The sequence below is a fragment of the Protopterus annectens genome, chromosome 4.part0, assembly GCF_019279795.1.
Source record: "Protopterus annectens isolate FY-2018-M chromosome 4.part0, PAN1.0, whole genome shotgun sequence".
Classification (NCBI taxonomy): Eukaryota; Metazoa; Chordata; order Ceratodontiformes; family Protopteridae; genus Protopterus; species Protopterus annectens.
Window position 1 is genome coordinate 1226620278 of NC_056733.1, and position 20000 is coordinate 1226640277.

A 20000-nucleotide genomic window follows, 5' to 3' on the forward strand; every position below is an offset into this window, starting at 1 on the left:
AAACAATCGGCCATGTTTATAGAAGTAGGAGGCAACAGCTGAAAATATGTAGACATATCTTGGGCATATAGGGGGCAATATCTGGAAAAATGTGTACTTTGTTAAATATACAGCAGGTTTCCAGGACAGCACTATGCGACTCTGAGTACAGTGTAACATTTCCTGGCTTCAGTCTTGCTACTGAAGTGTCTGTACTATAGAGATGAAATCAAGCCCTGTACAAGCTTTATAGCTAGAGCAGTTTGAAGACAGAACCCTGGTTCTAGATCTGTGTGTTGTCTCAAAACCTAAAGCAACTACAAGCCTACAGTCAGCATTTGTTTTTACTGGGGACCCAGAAGCTAAAATGAACTATTAATTTGGTTAGATGTCAAAAATAAAACTAATCTTTTTTGTTATAATTCAGTTTTTCCAGTGCCCTTTGGATTCATAATACTATAATTTTAGTTTAATTAAAACAGGAATCAGCTGTATGTTTCATAGATTCCTGTTTTTTCTAAAGCAACATATGCGTGTTAAGGTGGTGTCAGTGAACAATGAGGTTAAGGAAGTTTTTCCTTTTTTGGCACCACTGCGTGATCTCAGAGTTAGTAGGTTTAGACTTTTTGCAGTGTGTTGAGGATACAGTGCGAGCTTGTCTTATTCCAGAAACACAGATTTTTTTTTTCATTTCAGTGGATTGGCACTGCCATTGTTCCCTCCCACTGTTTTTAGATTCAGTTCCAAAGAAAACATTGTGTGCGTGTGTGTGTGCGTGTGCATGTGTGCGCGTGCATGTGTGTGTGTGTGTGTGTGTGTGTGTGTGTGTGTGTGTGTGTGTGTGTGTGTGTGTGTGTGTGTGTGAGAGACGTGCTGTAAATACTGCCATCCTTAGTGTGTAAAACTAGATAGGTGAAGTTCTAATCTCACTCTGGTCCACTTGGTGTGTGTGTGTGTGTGTGTGTGTGTGTGTGTGTGTGTGTGTGTGTGTGTGTGTGTGTGTGTGTGTGTGTGTGTGTGTGTATGCATCCCCCTGCATAACAAATGGGAATCCCATATTTCAATGGGCCTGCACATTTTAGGGTTGGGAGGCTGGCATAATGGTTAAGGTATTTACCTTACAAACACAAGGTGTGAGGTTTGGTTCTCTCATGAGATAATTAGCTAGGCTTAAAATGGCCCACAAGGGCAGTTAGCCAACCTATGAACCTATGTGAGTATGTAAATAAGAACCAGTCCAAATGTAAACAAAAAAATCATGGTACTCAGGTCTCAAAAAACAGATGGAGAACAATAAAATCAACACTTTTAATCCACAACTAAGGGCTTTCATTTGCTTCTAACATTAGACTTCCTCAGAGTTCATTTCATCTCCATTACTAAAACAGTTTAAATACTGAAACTCATTAATAAAACTCACATCACATGTCCCCCTCAACCAATCAAGCAATACTTTTAATTTCATCAACGAACATTTAACCCATTTGCATAAACATACTTAAACACCTTGAACTATATGATAATAATACTAATATTAAACATTTACTAGTATTTATTAATTATAAATATAAAAATATATAAACATCTAAATGATCAAAGACATATAAAAATATTACTATTTTACTTTGATTAATTAGCAGCATAGAGGGTCTTACATTTATGTATACTGCTAATGGATATATAATCATTTATTCCTGGGAACACCCTTGCATTACATTGCAATTGCCACAATTCCTGTATTCCCACTAGTTCTTCCCTTCGGCCTCCCTTTTTGTCCTTAAGCACCTTCTCTAAAACATGACATTTAAAACTATGACCTACATTATTAGAAATACGCTTATATAAAGCATTATTCATATTGTTATTCTTAATATCTAAATTGTGCTGGTAAATTCTTTCCCTAAGTGTCTAATCGTTTTTCCTATATAAAAAACACAACATTGTTGACACTGAGCAGCATAAATCACCCCCTCTTTCTGACAATTGCAATGATATTTAGATTTTATATTACAATTGTTAATTTTTATCATATCCCATTCAGTATATCTTTGCGTTGTCTACACCAACCGCATTTAAGTGTACCTATTCTCTTCTGGGTTGTTGCATAATAATTATTATTGTTGTTTCCCATCCTATCAAACATGTCTTTAAAGGAACAACCTTTTATAAATACAATACCAGATTTTAATCCAAACAATGTAACCATTTCCCTGGTCTGCTCTAATATACACCATTTCCTATTAATTATACTTCTTATCTCCTCATTCTCCTCTGTATAGGTTGTAATAAATGCTCTATCCAACTTATCCACTTCTCTTTGCATGTTGCCTTCTTGTCTAAGCATCACACCCTCTCTTAAAAGGGGTGCATATATTTCCATGTTTCTTTTACTATTTACTTCATTACTCACACTCCTTACAAGTTCAGTAGGGTAACCCCTCCTATGGAACATCTGGGCTAAGATGTCACATTCTACCTCAAAACTATTATCCAAAAGCACCATCCGTGCCAATCTTATAAATTGTCCCTTAATCACCCCCCTCTTTGGATGAAAGGGGTGATTACTAGAAAAATGCAACAACCCATTTGAGTAAGAGGGTTTTCTGTATATAGTACTAGGATACAAGCCCGATACTCTGTTTTCAATTGTAACATCTAAATAATGTATTGTGTTTTCCTCTACTGTACAAGCAAATCTAAGGAAACCCGTGGTCATATCTAAATATGATAAAACATCTTCTATTTCCATTCTAGTACCTGTCCACAAAATAAAAAGGTCATCTAAGAATCTCATATATATATATATAATGACCATGGACGCGGTTGGAATACATCAATTAAAACTTTTTCTCCCATTGTAAAGCACAATATTTGCAAAGATGGGGGCACAGGCCGCCCCCATCGCCAGACATTTTTTTTGCCAAAACTACTCTCCATTCACATATAAAATGTTATTCTTAAGCACTAATTCCATCAAGACATCACACACATATACCTCCTCATTATTCAAATCCGTATTCTCCACTAAAAATTTGTGGAACCATTCCAGACCCTTACTGTGGGGAATAACATTATATAAATTTATAACGTCAATAGTTAAAAATATTGCTTCATGCTTATATCCCACATTCTTAAGTTTACTTAAAAAATCCCAGGAGTCTCGACAAATATGTACATAGTTCTCCACATACTTTTTACATTTGAAATTTAAATATTTGGCAAGCGTGTGAGTCTTAGATCTAGTGCCATTTACTATGGGTCTTAACAGCAGATTATTAAGATCCTTATGGATCTTCGGTATCCCAAACATGTTAGGTATCACTGGCTTTTTTACATTTAAATAACTAAATAAATCCACTGTAATTCACTCATCAAAGACCAGTTCCTCCAACATTATATCAATGTTCCTATAGGAAATATTTACAAAATTAATAGACACTTTCTCATAAAATTCTTGATCAATTAATAAAGTAGTCATTTTGTGTTTGTATTCAAATCTATTTCTATTTCTATAGAAATGTATGGGTAATAAAACCCAATAAAGGAGGGGGAGTGGTGATTATGGGCCATATGATTATGGGCCATAATGAATATATATATCACTGATCACAGTCTGAGAACATTGTGGAAAACTATATTTCCTCAGTCATTTCTGTTAGCCACAATAGGAATATGCACAATGATTTATGTAAACTAGCCTGTCTACTGAATTTTGCACATTTTGCAAGTGGTCAAGTTCAGGTTCTGGAAGATATAACTACAACGAGCTGCAGTAATACAAGTGAGAAAAAGTCTAGGCATAACTTACAACTAGGAGATTATCAGATATCCTTGGATAAGACCAGTGGATATAACAGCTGACACATTGTCTTGAAAGTTGGTCTGATTTCATGAAGTATCCAAGTATTATGTTTACTGATGCAAAATTTGACTTGCTGCTTTTACAGATTGTGAAGGGGGTCAAATCTGGAGCATTGAAATCTTGAAATGTTACATGAATTACACCGAAGGCCCTCTAGAAGTTATTGAGTTCTTGCCATTTATAAATCATCAATAGGATACTACTGTCCAAATCATCAACATGGGAATTTATAAGTTACATAGAACTCTAATAGAATGAGAGGTTTATCTGTGTATCTTCAGTATATCATTAATTGTATAAACCTCTACTTTGAGTGAATTTTCCTAAAGGCATTACCTACAAAGTGAACAACACATGATCCTGAATATAACCTTGTGATAAACCACAAACACGAGTGTAATGGAAGGATGAATAAACTACAAAATGACAGTTTGTGGTTTAACAAAAATGTAGAAGTCAAACTATTCCTGATCCACACCTGAGGTATTATAGTAAAGACTTATATATTTCAAAAAAATCCTGTGAGCAAGTGTGTCAAAGGATGATGAAAGAAGAAGCAGGACCAAAACCAGAAAGCCATATTCATCTTGTACCCTTTGAAGTTAATTCAGACCCTTGGTCTTTGCTGTCTGAGTGCTAGATTTTTCATTCTCCACAGAGGAATAGAGCCCTGAGCTATTAACAAGCGGTGTCCTGTGCCCAGTGTAGAGGGTTTGATTCTTTCCACCTTCATTTGCCAACTGTTTGACTCTAAGCAAGTCATTTAAGCAGTGACTGCTGTTAGGTCACCTCTGAAAAGATACAATTTCTCCAAAGGGACTACCCAGTCAATAAATAGGTACAATAAAACTAAATTAAATATCTAGTGAAAAGTGAAACTGAAATTCAAACTGATCTGGATCACATATGCATTCTTCAATGAGATAACAATCAAATTGGGCGCTACATTATCAAAAGCCTTATTAATACATGGAAGATTTGGGACTGCATAACTGCTTAGGCCATTAGGATATAACATATTTTTTTTCACACTCAAAGGTTACTACATTCTCTTTTGATTAATGGAAAGACCCATGATATGAGACATGAAATAATGTTTTAGAACGGGATCCAGCACATCTAGGCAGAACAAAGTCACCATGGTTTGAAAGAGTTGAGTCTACATGTAGTCTGAAACATGTTAGATTCAAGAATCAAGCAAAGTAAAATCAGAGTTATCCAGCACATTCCCCCTGGCTCTAATCAATATTATTATCCATATTGCCACTACATTTCCACGCATGATTAAAGTCAGAGCCACTAAAAATGGATTGCCAGCTAGCATTCCTCAGATGAAAAAGCTTTCTGGATTGTGAAACAAGCTGATGGGCACAATGTCATGACCAAACAAAAGAGAGAATATAGGTGCTTTCTCATAACATAGATCTCCTGAGACAAATACAAGGATTTCTTCTAGGAAAATTCTAGCTGGTAGATGGGATTATGACCCAACAGTTAAAATCTTACCTCAAGCAGATGGGAATATTATTACCTATAACTGAGCCTTTGCCCAGCCTGTCTAAGTGTAAAGTACTTGAAGTCATACAATTTCTGAGAGGAAATACATAGTCTGGATGTGCACAGTTATGGGTAAGAAAGTGCAGACAATATATAGCTTTGTTATGGACCTGTTGATTAACTGCACTGCAGTCTTGTAAGAATTGGTCTAACACAGACAGACAGAGGGAAAAGGTCAGGATGATCAGATTAGAACCAGTCTCAGTGGTCCAGTACCATAGATTTGGGGTATAGCCTACACAAAGTCAACAAGTCAGCCAGCACTTGAGCTGACATCCTAACACTAGAGGGAATACAATATGTGAAGAGATATTGTACGCACACTTTAGAGAATACAGTTGATGAAAAGGTATTGCTAGAAGACTTTAGAGAATACAATTGAAGAGGTAGCCTTTTTTCATTCTTGAACCCATAACATAACAAGCAAGTTGATAACTTTCACCACAATCATGGCCCCTTCCAAGGAAAAGTGGTAAAATATAGGAACCACACAATTTCATCTGAAAAAGGGTTCTAGATTTATGCAATACATTGGGACACTATAGTTCTTGAGAGAAGACCAACGTTTTCTTCAATCCAGTTTTACAATACAAACAGCATACTTCATTAAGCTTGGTTTCTTCTATGGATGAACATATGACTTCTCTTCATGTTGAGCAGAACAGTAGATGTCTAGCATATGTCAGTACTGGCTTGGCATTATGTAACTAGTTCAAGTTCACATTTATTTAAGCACTTACAAAAACTAGGTGCTGTACAATAAGATAAGACAGATATCTTGCAAAACAAACAAAAAACCCAATACAGTACAATATAAATGGGAGACATAAACTGTCCAAGTGTATAAATGTCATGAAAAATTCAGCAATTACCAGACCAACAATGCCCAATCTAACTAAAGTAGGATGCCCCCCTCACACCTACTCCTCTGTGATTGGCTGGTAGCACAAGATTATCCTGCCTAGATGAAAAGAACCTAACCAATGAAGACTCACATCAGGATATACCACAAATGGGGAGTTCCTGAACAGGGAAATGGAGTGGATTAGGAGACTTCCCAACTACAACAGATTGACCAGTCATTGATATGCATCACTGAATATGAAAAACTAACTAGCTGCATAAATACATATTAAAATGACAACTGAGAAAAGAAAAATGTTCAGAAACCACTTAAAGGGGTTCAGAATATGGTACTTCTTAAGTCACACAGGGTATTTATTGAGAAAGTTTGAGGCCTGAAATACAAAGAGACATATATCTACAAATCGAGTCATATCCCTAGAAAGCTAAAATGTGCCAGAGTTTTTCATACAAGAAGGGAGGTGGAGGTATGGAATCAGCAACTCTTTAAGATAAGTGGGACCCCTGATTGTAAGGCTAGATAGACCAGAACCAGTACTTTGTAAATAATATAAGAATAAAGAGTTTCTAATGCATGTGACACTGTACCAGCAAATAAGACAGTAATGAGCTGTGCCAGTAAATAGCCAGGCTAAAGAATTCTGCACCGGCTGCGTGCAGTCAAGTTCTGCATTTGGAAGCTCCAGATAAAAATTGTAGTTATACCAGCAAGTTTGATCTGCAACAAGGACACCATCAGATGGCATAAGGTGTCTGATAAGTGTGATACTCCTAGGATAGAAAAGTGAGGGTGTAGCAACAGTTGTATCCTGTGCTGAAATGTCAGTCTGTAATCAATTTCTGATTGCATTTTGCTGACCCTACATCCTTATCACTGGATGCTGAAGGCTTGAGAATAGACTCTAATATCTTCTGGATTTTTAATTTTGGATGTTGCAGTGGTGTAGATGGTGCAGTGGTGCAGCGGTAGCATTGTCACCTCACAGAAAGAGGTTCTTCGGTTTGATGGCTCATAGGTGTGTGATAGGCTAATGGCCTTGGAGCCTTTACAAGCCTAGCCCATAGAAGTGTTCTGGTATTGTGCCACCCGATGTTATTTCCCAGTGCCTCTATCAAGTAGAGCCACTGGAGTGATCCCCTGGGTGAACTTTCTATTACCCATCCACTCATCAAGATTTTTCTTGAAGAGGGTCAGCAAGGTGCTCTGCTTGACACGTATGGGAAGTCTATTCCAGAGCATGGGCAGTCTGTGGGTGAGGAACCTGTCCTTCCATCATGTTCTGCTGATTGTGGTAATGAGGTTGAGGTCTCTGGAGCATGTGGTGTGGAGGGATTGGGATTTCTTTAGATGTAGCATTTCTAACAGAGGTGGGTCAGACATGGCTTTGTAGCAGAGATCACCTCTAAGTAGGTGATATGAGGCAGAGAATAGCTGAAGTCTTTTGAGTCTATCCATGTAGGACATGTGCTTAATGCCTATGATCCTCTTCGTGAACTACTTCTGTGACCTCTCCAGCTAATGCAGGTGTCTAGTGAGGCACATGCCAAATGGGGTATTATACTTTAAGATTGGTCTAATGAGAGAAGAGTAGAGAGAGACAATGACCTCTTTCTTCCTGGAAACAAAACCCTTGGTAATGAGATGTGCCACATAGAAAAACTTCCTGACCACAATGGCAATGTGGTGGTCAAAAGAGAGGTTACTGTCAACCTGCATCCCTAGATCTCTTATAACACCTTCAGTGTTCAGTGGGTTCCCATCGATGTGGTAATTAGTGGGAACTGAGTTTTTACCAAAGGGGATGACAACACATTTTTTTGGCGGTAAGCTTAAGGCCATGTTTCCAGCACTAGTCGTTGGTCTCAGTGAGGCCTTTCTGTAGGATGTCTGCATCACATGGGGAGTTAATAATGGTTCCCAGCTTGCAGTCATCTGCGAACTTGGTCAGCCAGAGTCCCTTTGTGTTGGCCTGGACTTCAGAGAAGTAGATGCTGAACAGGAGAGGACCCAGGACTGATCCCTGTGGGACTCCACTCGTGACTGGTCAGCAGTCTGATTTGGAGTCCGCTACTTTCACACTGTGTGTTATTTCTGTGAGCCAATTTGCAACCCACCTAGTGATATAGGGGTTGATGCCTAGTTTGGTGAATTTATCAATAATTCCTGAGTGAGGAATAGTAGCAAAGGCCTTGGCCAGATCGAGGTAGGTTGTATGCACTGCCTTACCTTCATCCACAGCCCTGGTGACTGACTCAAAGAAGTCAACCGGGTTGAGCAGGCATGATCTCCTTTCACAAAGCCAAATTGCATGGGGTCTAGAGTTTGGAGTTTTCCTATATCTTTGTTAATCAGGACCATGATGATGTGCTCCATAGCTTTACATATCAGACTCATCAGGCTAATGGGGCGATAATTCCCAGGGTCTGTAGTCACTTCCCCCTTTATGGACAGGGATGACTGTAGCAGTGCACCATTCAGTAGGGATAAAGCCTGAGTTGAGGCTGTGACTGAACAGGGCACACAGATGTGGTGCCAGTTCACTTTGTAGTTCATGTTGAACACAGCCAGGGATATTATCAGGTCCCATGGAAGCTGTATTCTTGGCCTTGGACTATGCAGCTTTAACCTATGCTCCAGTAATGCTGGGTGCCTGGCATTCTTCCGGTATTCTGATTGGTCCTTTGGGGGGGGGGGGGGGTAAAGTTGGCACTGAACCTGTCGGCCAGTATGTTGGCAATATCTGTTGGCTAAGTATAGGAGGTACCATTGTGCAGTATCTCAGAGCAAATCTGGGTATTGCTGTGGAGGTTCATGATATAGCTATAGAAAGCTTTGTTATTGTTTTTAATGTCTGCCACAATTCTGCCTTCATAGCTGACTTTGGAGGATTTGATGAGAGATCTCAACTTTTTGTTGAGGCTAATAAGGGAGATTTTCCAGTCTTGGGACTTCAGCTTTTTCTGCAACAGTTTCTTCCTTTTGTTGTAGAGTTTATTAATGGCAGGAGACCACCAGATTTGGCTTCCTTTTTTTGGAGGAGAGTGTCTTGGTTCTGTTGGGCATGGCTAGTTCCATGCATTTGTAAACATGTTTGTACAGTGCAATGGTATATGATTTGGCAGTCATGCAGCTATTTTCCATTGGCATGGGTGCCGTGAAGTTATCCACCTCTGTTTTTAGGAGTCCAGAGTCAGCTTTGGAGAGGTTTTTCAAGGTGGTTATCTTTGCAGGGGGTGTGTGTGAGATGTAGATTTCCATGGTGATTAGTTGATGGTCGGATATGACCAGGGAGGGATTGAGTATTGATGTAGAGCAATGGTTGCCCATCTTAGTAATAACCAGGTCAAGGATGTTGCTTCCTCTAGTGGGGGTCAGAATGAGCTGGTCCACGCCATTAGAACTGATGAATTCCAGGAAGCGTTGAGCCAGTGTATTGGTGCTTGAGTAGTTTTCCCAGCTGATGGAGGGGTAGTTGAAGTCTCCTGGTAAGAGAGTGTCAGGCTGGACCTTGATAGAGTCTAGGGTGCTTAGGAATCTGGAGTGAGAGTCTAGGGACATGGTTGGCGACCTACAGCAGGCTATGACCTGGATCGCCATCTTACCTAATGTTAGTTGTACCTGAAGTATCTCAGATGCGTTATGCTTGGCTACTAGTCTGAAGGTGTGCATATCCTTTATAAATATGGAGACACCACTGCCTTTGGAGCTTTGGTCCATTTTTGGGTCCAAAAGGTGTGGAGTGAGTTATAGCCTGGTAGCGCAGGAGTGCTTTCTGCCACTTTAAACCAGGTATCTGTTACTGCACAAATGTTGATGTTCTCCATTTTGAGGAGTGCTTCGAGTGAGTGCATCTTGAGCTTTAGACTTCTAGCACTGAGCAGCATGACCCTCAGATTGCATTTATTTATAGCTGTTATGGTGGTAATTTGGTCTTTGGAATAACACCTAAAAAAGCACTATAGGGGTGGCAAGAGCCTTACCCAGTACCAAGACACCCAGGGGTGACAGATGCAGGCTATCTCTAGCAATCATGTCATCCGAAGCAGACAGATACTGGATCCTTTTAGACTGACACCAGAAACTTAGCCAATTGTTGAAGTCAATCATTTTTTGTTTGTACTGCAGTATCATTCTGGGTGATAGTAGGATACTGCTCAGGGCTAGTGTCATACCTGCCTGGGCCACATAATCCGAGAGCTCCACCATGTCTCTTTTCATGTAGTCCAGAGAGGTGCATCTCAGGTCATTCACACCCACATGGACAATGACAAAGTCATACTTGTACTTGTTGTGGAGTGACCTGAGTGCATGTGTTATATGTCGGATTCTGGCACCTGATAGACAGTTGACTGTTACCTTCTTCTTATTCAACCTAGTGAGTGGGACATATATGTGCCTCAATATTGAGTCACCTATGATTAGTGTATTGGGCAAGGTGTTTAGCCATAGGGCCTTAGGTTGAGGGGCACACTGTGGAGGTGAGCTATGTGTCCTGTGGTTTATGCTGTGTTGTAGTGGTTGAGTGTGTTTCTGTCTTGGAGGTCTCTGCTGTTTGGGTAAATTTCTATTGAGAGCCTCAGCAAAGGTGGGTGTGTGGTTTGTATTTTTATGTGAGACCTGTGATAGTGGATGTTCTGGAGAGCTATGTGTTCCATGTGGTGTGGTGCAGGTGTTGACCTTCTCCTCTTGACCAGCTAGTCCAGTCTTGGCTGGAGGTTGCATAGCTTTCAGTTTGGTGATATAAGTACATCTCTCACAAGTCTGATTGTTGGGAGGTAAGAGGAGAGGGTTATCTATGCACGAGGCAATTGTTGCACTACCTCAGAATGCCCAAGTGCACCAGGTTAATAGGAGAAAGCACATGGAACTGGCCTTTAATCATGCCAGGTGGGGTGGTCATAACTACTATGTACTGGAGCTATTTCTGTGTGGAGTCTGCATGTCCTCCATGCGTTTGTGTGGATTTTCTCTTTGTACTCCGGTTTCGTCCCACATTACAAAGACATGCATCTGGAGATTTTTTTCCCCAGGCCTCCGCTGAAAATTGACTTTGTTCCAAGTCGGACTTTCCCAGTAAACAAATGTTAAATAAATAAAATAATGTAATTTCTACTGAACATGTTGTTCATAGGTTCATAAGTAGGTATTAGGCTATTGGCCCTGGGGCCTATATAAGCCTAGCCAAAAAGGTCCCCTGGCTTTAGCTACCCAAGAAAATTATTTTCCTGTGCCCCTGTTGAGCAGTGCCACAGAAGTGACCATGGGGTGAATTTTCTATTTCCCATCCAGTCGTCAAGATTTTTCTTAAAGAGGGCCAATGAGGAGCTTTGCTTGACATGAATGGGTAGTTTTTTTCCATCTTTAGAATGGGAGCACTTAAGATAGAGACTTTATTTTACTGCTTCTTCCCTCATTTGTATTCTACCTTTCTTGTGTTTTTATTATGCAGATGTAATGCTGGATTTTTATTTTGACAGGTGAACTAAACTCAGCTAGGAAAGGCTTTCTGTCAGAAGCCAGTGGATTGTGTCATCTCTTACTTAAACTGTAAAAACTGGTTTCCACTTTTGTTAATTTTAACTGGAATTTGCTGTGATAACCAATCTGTCACCTGATCACTGATTAAAAAGTGATCTCATGACTTTCAACATCTCTTACTAGACATTTTTGCTATATTCATAAATGTAGCATACTAATACCTACCATTTACATCTCTACTTTAATCATTCAAACACAGGCTTTACACCTAGAAGTTTTTATTTCCAAGATTTGTTAGTGTTAGTGCCATCTTGTCTTACATATACATGTAATATATATATATATATATATATATATATATATATATATATATATATATATATATATATATATATATATATATACACACACACACACACACACACACACACACACACACACACACACACACACACACACACACACACACACACACATATATATATATATAGTCTAATACTGTTATGACTCACATTAGTCCCTTTTCTCCAAGGTAGGGCATGTCAGAGTTAGTATAAGTAACTTTAGATGCTGAATTTTAAAAGAGAACATTCATTGTCAAAATGTAGTGATCTCCTCTATTTAATTAGTTCTTTTTTCATACTTCTGAGACTTGTAATTACTATAGGGCATTTCAGAAATTAACATATTTTATGTTTTATGTTTTAATGCATCTGTTTTAATTGGCATTTAAAGTTATTTTTCTATGCTTATTTTAGCTGTCTGCCATCAAAGCAACAGTTTGGGGAAAATATATATATATTTGGATCTATGCCAGATGATTGAGTTTTCAGAAACTCGAAATTCATATGGATGAGACATATGATCGAGTTTCTGAAAATAAAAACAAAAAAATCTACTTTTTTTACATTGCCCCCTGCACCTCATATATCCCCTGCAGATTGTATATACCAACTCTGAGATTGCAGTACAGAGAAGAATAGGGTAAATTTCCTGATCCTCACTGTACTGTGATCTCCATTCAAAAGTTAAAAGTTTTCAAAAACTGGATCATATGAATTTCAAGTTTCTAAAAACCTGATCAACCCTTAGGTATCCATATATATACATATATCAATATCTATTTCTTTAGCTATCTCTCTATGGATACATATGTGTGTATATATATATATATATATATATATATATATATATATATATATATATGTTTGTGTGTGTGTGTGTGTGTGTATATATATATATATATATATATATATATATATATATAGAGAGAGAGAGAGAGAGAGAGAGAGAGTGCTGCTCCTTGGTACAGAAGTCTAATAGTCAAAGGCCTCCTATCTAGCTTAGTAATGCCTGCTAACCCTAACCCTACACCTTACCTTAAAAAAAAATAAATAAATTCCATAACACTATTGCTATTAAGACAATTTATAGCTTAGCGTTATAAAAGAATTTTAAATTAAAGACCACAAAAGTAAATTGTTTTCCTTTTGTAATATTTTTTAAGTGTTGGTGTTTAGTGTTCTGAGTAATATTAATATTCGAAAGATTGTTACTGATATTTTGTGTTTGGCAATTTCCTTTTTTTAAGCATGCCAACTAAAATCATGTTTATGTATCTGTCTATCTATCGATTTATCTATCTGCTTATAAATGTATATAGAATATATTTCAAATATGGAATAAAAAACTTAGATATCAGAAAGATTTAACACAAAAGATCAAACACAGAATCTGCCTGCAACTCTTGTGATAACAATGGTAAGATATTTTAACACCCCAAGTCATAGATTTGAGAATACATTTAAGAAACGTTTTTCTCAGCCTCATAATTTAACATTTATATGTGTACATTTAATACGTGTATAGCAGTGCATATGTATGCATTTTATGTATGATTGGCACAATATTTTATGCATACCTTGATTTGTGTTTTTTCTTTGTTCTTCTGTTAATACACTCTGACTGGATCTTTTTAATCTTACCCTACCTGTATTTAAAGTTATCATTATAGACTTAATTTCACCATTTACTCATTCTGTATATGATATTGCTGATTAGAAATATCCTGATGTATTTTCTGCTCTTTGAGCCTGGATTATGGCTGTCCACTGTCTCAGTGAACAATTAGGAATAAATAGATAACAACGAACATCTGTACAATTTCTCTGACTAATAATATAATTTATTATCTTTTTATTGTGAACCTCAGGGTGCCCTCTTTTACACCATTTTCACAATATCTTGTGTATTTCTCGATCAAAACCATAATCATCTGCTGTTAGCCTTTCTATAAATATTTATACTAATATTACTACTTTCTACTGTTTCACTAGTAGAACTATGTTAAAAAGGGATTAAGGGATTAAGCTAGGGTTAATGATATGCGGGACCTGTAAAAACTCTAGTAGTCCTATTAAACTGCGCATTCATCTCTTTCTCAGTTATCTTCTAAATTAAAATATGTCATCAATAAATGAATAAAATAAAATGTTATTAGTGGTATAGAACTGTAAATGGCATGTTTTTTTTCAAAAGGCTAATACAATATTTGAAAATGATGAGAACATAGCAGCCCCATTGCTTCTCCACTGATCTCATCATGATTTTTTTTTTCTGTTAGATCACAAAAAATATATTTTTAATGAAATGTTTACACATTCACACAGTAAATACATTTTTTGATTAATACAAATGTATAAGTCAGCATTCAGTATCCACACCTTGCTGGTTCACTGCACATAATGATATTGTATCTAAATTAAGAAAATAATTATCACTCACAGATAAGTGATTAATTTTCCTAATTAAACACCTGAATCCAAAATAAATTATGTAATGCAATGTACTTAACATGTGCTTTTAATATGTGCCCCACAAATAAGACAACTGTTTTCTGCATTTTGACTTATACCTGTAGCAATACAATGCAAAGGTGGATTTGAAACATTCTGATGAACTTTAGAAATAATGTAAATAAATCCTAATGTAGGCAGCTAAACTAACAAAAAGAAATATGAAATTGCAACTATATGAACGACTTAGAAAAGATTATTTTTTCCTTTGTAGACCTCCCTTACTACCCCCAAGAGCATTCACAATAAAAACGAGCATCAGATAAAATGTCTCACGCAGAATCAACCATCTTTCTTATTCATAACTGCAAGTGATCTTACTTTACCAGCTGTCAGAATTCTAATATTGTTATTTCACTTAATTCCTTCAAAGCAATTCTTTCTTCTGATGTTAAATTGCATATCGTTTTTTAATGGAGCACTTCAAAAGCATACAATAGTCATTTTTACATTTCTGTACAAAGGCACTAATGACTACATTTATCTGGGAACTAATCTCAAATATATTATTTCTTAACTAATGCATGCACTAGAAATGTTTCATTATTACATGATAGTCCAGTATCGGTTGCAAGATTCTTGCACATTTCTTTAAGCATGTAATCATATCGACAACGTGTGTCCTCTTTGCAAATACAAAGGTCAAACTCTTAGAAATAATACTAATATGTGCCTAATTCAAAATAGCACCAGATAAATTAATAATGCCTAGTCAGTCTTTCATGGAGTAGACGTACAGCATCATATCCTATTGTGGCATTTCCACCAATACCTGCTGCTCTATGGATGATTGCAATTTTAGTTCCAGTACACTTGGTGTGCTGTATCTGCCAAATGTCTATAACCTGAATGGGTGATTCTGACTTGCCAAGAAATTATTGTAATTGGTTACAGCTGTACTTGTCTGAGGTCATGCTGTTCTGCCTGCCTGCTGGCTGGCTGACAATACTGCTGTCATCTGAAATAGCATGTGCACTGTTCTAAAAAATATTATTGTTCTGAATATTATTTAAGTTGTAATTATTAATACTAATTTCTGTAATTTATAGACATGTTAGTTGTGAATTTTGGAAGAACTTGCTTATCAAATGTACTTTGTGTTAACTTTTTCATCTTTATTATGCATGCTTGAATTAACTAAGCTTTATTATTTATTTCTTGAATAATTTCTAAATGCATTTTAATACCATTTAAATATTCACAGACAAATCAATTATTTATTTACATGCACATGTACTACAATTAAGGAAAACAGTAAATCTATTTACATTGTGTAACATTCATATCTTTCCCCCATAATGCACAAGAACTTTTTATCATACAGCTAAAACTGTTATAAATATCAGCCTGTACTCCAGTATTTGATTCTTTCTGCATTAGTTTAATTATTAAATGACTTTGAATCTATCATCTTACTCAAGTAATTCTTTAGAGGTTTGATGAATATTCTTTATCACTTTTTAAGATGAGCTATGAAATGCAAAAAGCATATTTTCTTTTCTGCATTTTTTTCCTCTCTGCTTCTTCATTGTTTCCCTTTTTATACCTTATAGTAACTATTTTAATAATATAATATTTAGTTTAGGTATAAAACTTTATTTCCTATGTGAACATTGTAGTTCATTTCATTGTATCAATTTGCCTGTGTTTTTCTAACATTTTAATATAAATGTAGACATTTCTTAACCACTAATATTGCTAAGATACTATTTTGCTACTTGCACATTCCTTGCAGTTAATGAAAACAGCTCTGTTATTTCATTAGCATATTAAATATGTCCCAGTATGAGCCTTATAAGTAGTTGATGATACAGTGTATCTGTAATTGTTGGTGCTGATGTCTGCACATTCACATATGTGTTACTTGCTTTACAAAACAAATTAGTTTCATAACTATGACTATAAAAATAGATATAAATTTAATGTTCAAATGGGCAAATAAGTTTCAAAACATTGGAAGAAGCATCATAAGGTTTGTGTCTACAACATCATATCAACAGTCGCAGCTACAAGTATTGCTAGATATTAATTTAGAATGATTTAATGGTTAATAATTTTATTCTTCTTAATGTGACAACAGTAGCTTAAAGCAGTCTCTTTAAATAATCATAATCATACTTCCAAAGTATACCTCATTACAAGGAATGTTCTTCATTTGAGGTCTTAAAAAGTTCATGTTTCTTGAAGTCCAACACTGAAAGAGTCTGTCATACATTTAGTGTTAGACAGTTTTGTAACAGATATCCGTGGTAAACAGAACTAAATCATATATTAAGTCATTAAAAAAACTTTTCTATAAGTAAAAATAACACATTGTAATCGTCCTGTGAGCTTCCTAGTTGAAGTTGTAAGCTCTTAGTAAGTGTTCCACGTTTTGCACATCCCATTTGTTTTATGTTATGAGAAGTGCTCCTTATTTTGGAGATGGAACGTTGTGCTCTATGATCGTAAGTTTATGTGTGACCAAAGTATAGAAATTCCTATTTTAAAATTTGCAGTATTCAGTGTTGTTAAGTGTGACATTCTGCAAATTTATTAATATAATACTATTAATGATTCATATATATATATCGGATCTACTATGCAAAATCTAGATACTAAATTCCTCACTAACTTTAATACCAAAAGAAGTTAACATTAGGAATCTGCCATCTCTCCTAATTATATCATTAATATTTTAAATTGAATGTGAGATGAGAAAACATTAGAAATCCACATGAAATGAAAATATCACCAGACATATAACAAACATTCATGGTATAAATAGTAAATATAACAAATTACCTGTATGTCAAAGTAAAAGTCAGTTATAAAGGTGCCTTTATTATGCATCCAAGCTCTTTAATCACTGCACAAAAGTCATCCAGTCTGTCAGCTCACAATGCACTGTTGCAAATGAGATAATCTGGTTAGTTAGGGCAGGTAAGACTTGGTTAGTATTATGGCGCTGCTCTATCACAGCAGTAACAAAGCTTTCAACAGAGCATGCAACAGATAACACACTATTATGGTATGCAGCACAGTTGGTGTGCTACATGATTGTTGGCCCAAGCAAGTGCACACAGGTCAGATCCATAGTAGGTGGGCACCTTCTGACATGTGTCCATGTACATCAGCTGTACTCCCATGTGTAGTGTGAGGGGCAGTAGCAGTCTGTCATGGGGAAGGGTCCCCATCATTACCAGAGTCTGCATGGGACAGTGGGTCACATTCATCATCATTTCTGTCATCTGATGTCCCCATATCATCAAACTGACCAGCCATGGTATCTTCTATATCTGAGGCTACACCATGATCCATACAGCTGTCCAGTTCCAGCCCAGACAATAAAACCAGATCAGTGGCCTGTGTGCCATAGGCCATGCTATCATAGTTCAAAATATCACATCCCACCTCAGGATTAGTGGAAGGAGGCAGGCATTGAGCATGCTACAAGAACAGACAAATGATAAATTTCACATACCTTCATAGATATCACATAATGCACCTTAGTAATGAAATATGGGACAAATATACAACTACAGTGCTAAGGATGATATGGACTTATGAGGACGTCATGGCTGTAGGTGGTTCAAGGACCATGTATGGTATATCTGGGATGGCACAGTGGTGCAGCGGTAGTGTTGTTGCTTCACAGCAAGAGGTTCTTTGGTTCAATTCTCGGCTGGGGTGCCTTCTGTGTGGAGTCTGCATGTCCTCCCTGCATTCATGTGGGTTTCCTCTGGGTGCTCCGGTTTCCTCCCACATCAAAAAGATATGCATCTGGAGCATTTCTCCCAGGGCCTCCATTGAAAATTGGCTTAGTTTCAAGTCGGACTTTCCCAGTTAACAAATGTTAAATAAAATATATAACAGACAGATGGCATGTATGTTATATATCTAATAAATATGACAGATGAGGGTAATATAAATACTAAAACCTACCAGACATGTCTTCTTGGGACTCTACTCCACCACTGGAAGAGAGGGTTAAATGCAACTGTCATGTGAAAGATAGACATCCAAAAAGAATACAGGGAATAAACACAAAGTTCTTTGCCGGCCTCAATGCCCCATCTCTTTACTCAGTATCATACAGACGTGTGACAGGTGGTCTTTGCCTGGCATGCTAGGCATCCCTGAACCCTGTTTTGCTGAATCTTTTCCACATCTGCAAAACAAACATAATCATAACTACTAGATTAAAAGACCTAAATTTTGCTTGCAGTATAAATAGGACATGTTGGAGACACAGGTATGTTTCTCAAAGAATTCTCATTCTCTGGAACAGGCTCCACATCCATGTAAAGCAGACTTTCTTCCTATTCTTATATAACTGCAACTTGAACCAGTGGATGGGTAATTGAAAATTCACCCCCGGTTTGTCTTCTATGTTTCTAATGGACAAAGGCAGTCAGTAAATCACCCCCTATAAATCAAATATAAATTAAATTTGTTGGTCACATTTAGGTTGCATGGTCTAGTCCCTGGATCAGCTATTCTGTCAGAGAACCAATTAGTACACCTCTCATTCCTATGTAATCTGCTACATAGGTTGTGTAATGTTTTTACATTACATTAAAATTTACATTTTACATTGTCAGCTATAAGCTGAGGATAGCCTTACAGTCTAAGGACAATCAGAATCAGCTATGTCTGGAACTGAACCTTAGAAGTAATATACACCAGTGTGATGAACTGGTGCTGAATGGTATCTCCTTCACCAATCAGGGTGACAAAGCAAATCTACTGGCTGATAAATTTAGCTCAGACTTCTTCCTCCACTCCCTCCCAACTCCACCATGTGAAATCACCTCCAACATGCTTCCCGCAGTTATCAGCTGGGACCTAGGTGCTGGCAGCACTCTAAATCTAAGAACACCACCTCCATGGGTCCCGGCAACATCTGCAGGCACTCGTCAACTACTACTTTTAAACAGGCTATGTTCAAATTGAATGGAGGACTGCAAAAGTCATTCCCCTTCACAAGGGTAGATGAATGACTGACCCAGGAAAATATAGACACATCAGTCTACCAAGCATAATATGCAAAGATATAGAATAGATTATCATGGAAATGATAAACAAGGACATTGGCAACCTACAGATACTGGCGTCATCTCAATTTGGCTTTAGTAAGGGAATGTTATGCCTACTTAACCTGGTAAACTTCTTTGAGAGGGTCACCAAGGCAATAGATGAGAGTAAAACTCTGCATATTGCATTTCTTGACTTGGCTAAGATATTCGATACAGTACCTCACACAAACATCATTGACAAGCTCACTAGCTAAACATAAGTCCTTACAAAACTCACTGAATTGCCAGCTGGCTCACAGACAGGAACCAAGCAGTTAACATCACTGAGAGCACCTCCACCAAGAGATTAATCACTAGCACATTACCCTGGGGCTTTGTGTTGGGCC